Source organism: Galeopterus variegatus, unplaced genomic scaffold, assembly GCF_000696425.1.
Source record: "Galeopterus variegatus unplaced genomic scaffold, G_variegatus-3.0.2 Scaffold4493, whole genome shotgun sequence".
Taxonomy (NCBI): domain Eukaryota; kingdom Metazoa; phylum Chordata; class Mammalia; order Dermoptera; family Cynocephalidae; genus Galeopterus; species Galeopterus variegatus.
Genome location: NW_007730604.1, coordinates 134692 through 137685, shown reverse-complemented (window position 1 = coordinate 137685; position 2994 = coordinate 134692).

Genomic DNA, 2994 nt, shown 5'->3' with positions numbered 1-2994 from the left:
GTGGTTGCTGAGGTTTGGTTGTGCTTTCTCTGGGCCCGGTGCATTTGTGTCCGCTACTGCCGCCTGGCTCACCTTGGACCCATAATCATGGCTACATTCTTGGGAAGCCCTGAGCACCTGCAGAGGCCCGTGCTTGGGGCAGCACCCCAGCCATGCTGGATGGGCCCTGGGATGCGGCCGTGGCGGCTGACGGCAGGTGGCTGCCCCAGGCTCCCTTCCACAGCAGATGGGGGAGACGGTGTCAAAGTGAGCTTGGACCCAAGCAGTGGTCCCAGAGTGGGGCCGCACGAAACAGTGGAGGTTACCTTGTTCGTCTCCCCTCCATCTCAAGTCCTTCTAAGAATGAGGAAACCAAGGCCAGGTTAGGGGAGGACTTACTCAAGGTCACCGGGCTGTTTCAGAACTCAGCTCCCTCAGACCAGCCAGAGGAGCATCTTGCTTTCTTCGGGACCAGCTCCGCTCTTATATCCTTGCGGAGATTTATGGCATCCTGGTGTCTACAAAGTCTCCCCTCTGAACCTGTGCTGACCTGTCTGAAATGCAAACTGGATCAGGTTGCTTTCCTGCCTGACATTCTTCAAGAGCTTCCCAGTGCCTTCAGAAAACCCCAAGTCCATTGGCAAGATATTGAAGGTCCTTCATGATCTGGCCTTTGCCCTCTCCTCTGTCATCAACATCTAGCCCCACTAGGCGACCAGCTGGTGGGACTCCCCCACCTTTGCATGTGCTGTTCCCGCTCCTCAAGTGCCCTTCCCCTCCTGTCCTTCATGGCTTCTCAGGCTCACTCTGCGGCCTCCTCTGACCCCTCAGACTCAGCCAGCGCTTCCTCTGAGCTTCCAGAGCTCTTGGTATCCCTCTATTAGCACTTATCTCATTGACTTAGAATTATTTGTTTACCCGTCTCTTCTCCCCAGGGTAGGAAGCAAGTCTTCTGCATCTTCACATTCCCCCTGCCCTAACAGTGCCTAGCAGAGTGCCTGACACACAGCTTAGCTCAGCAAATATTTGTGGAGTGAATGACCGAAGGACCTGTTTATCCCCAAAGGTCCCCCGCACTGTGCCTGAAATGTCACCATTTGTGAGTCCTGCCTGGTTCCTGGCTTTGGCCTTCCCACAGCTGGGGCCTCTCTTCTCTCTCCAACAGCTGGCCCAGCCCTGCCCAGACTCTGGGGGCAACTGCAGCCTTAGTCCAGGAAGATTTAAAGAGTCAGCGTTCAGAAGTGCAGGTGACTCAACTTCCCATGAGCTTGGCTGCAAGTTCTGCTCCCACACTGGGTCTGGGGACCTGGCTAATGCCATATCCCTTAGACAGACAGTTCCATGGTAGACCATTTCCTGAAACCCCGACACTGGTCTAGGACTGAGTTCCTGAAGATGTGTGCTGCCTGCCCCGCATGGCCAATGCCCAGCTGCTCAGCCTCTCTGATACCTGCGGCCCCATTCAGGTGGCAAAACTTCATTAGGCACCTACTGTGTGCCAGGCACCGGGTCTTTGCTGCCGTTAGTGCTCACAGCTGGGGTGGGAGGGGGAGCCCCACAGACATGACAGTGGCAATACAGTGTGGTCAGAGATAGGACAAGGGGTCAGACAAAGGGCTGCAGGCTTTCAGGGCAGCCTCGGAGGTCGGGTTTGAGCTGAGATTGAAGAGGGATGAAGGAGGTATGGACTAGGGTGGAATAGGGGCTTCCTCCTGGCTGAGGGCTCTGCAGAAACAGGGGTGAAGAAAGCCATCCTCTGTCCCCCACTCACAGACCCAGAGCCCTCAGCCATGTTGCAGGGCTACCCGTCCCTGTTGGGGGAGCACGGTGTTCTCAGAAGAGGGACTGACGAGTGTGGGGGGCAAGCTGCCCTCTCTCATGTGACTCTCAAAACCAGGCATGTCCACAAAAGCTGCCACTTGATTATTAAGGCAACATTTAGTAAGTCACCACCCTATGCCAGGGACTGGGCTGGGAATTGGGGGCTGATCCAGGGGGAAACAAGACACAGCCCTGCCCTCAAGAGGCTCATAGACCAGTGGGGAAATAAGCCATGTGAGCACAGCCTAGGCTGAGTGACAGCGGGGTGCCTGGCCCAGTCTGATGGCAGAGGGGAGGGAGCACTGTCAGGGAGGGGATGGCTGAACCCAGCTCCAGGCAGCACCTCCTGTGTCCCAGCACCTTCACATGCAATCCATGGGGCTGGCAAGGTAGGTGGGTAGAGTATCCCCCATCCTCTTGAGTCACCAGATGACCTGTGACAATGTCGTCTCACAGGGGAGGGAGCAGACACCAGGGGCTTTGGAGTCTTTCTAGATCTGGCTTCTAATCCTGTCTCTACCACTTGAGAGCAAATGACTTCACCTCTCTGAGCCTCGGTTTGCTCATCTGTACAATGGGTTTAGTGTTGGTGTCTCCCTCTAGGGTTGCAACAAGCATTCAACGAAATAACTATGTGAAAATGCTTAGCACATGGTAGGCGCCTGACTTATGGTTGTTGATTTTAACAGCAGCAATGCTTGAGGTAATTGGGAAGCATAGAGCCCTGCGGAATGAAGAGGCATTGCAGCGTGTGCGTGTGCGTGTGTGTGCTTATTGGGGGAGTGGGGGGACGCAACCGAAAAGCGGGGCTCACTTTGGCCGGGCCTGGGAGGTGTCGGCCCCATCCCCCTCCCGCCGTCGCCCCCGCAGCGGGGCCGGCCATCCCCCTCCGGGGCGCGCCCTCCGCGGGAGGCGCAGGTGTCCGCAGCGTCCCGATCCTTCCCATCCTCGCCGCCTTGGCCGCGGCCCGAGTTCCCTTCTGCCGTCCGCCCCGCGTCCTCCGCTAACCTCGGGTCTGGACCGGCGAGCAGCGGGGCTGGGAAAGTTTGAGTCACGGTGGGGGGAGCGGAGGAGGCGGGCCCGTGACCCTGAACGGGGTGGGCTCTAGGACCCGCCTCAGGCTCCAGCAGGGGGACCCCGCCGCGCACCCCGTCCCGCCCGACTGAGCGAGGCACCGCGCCGCAGCCGCACGCC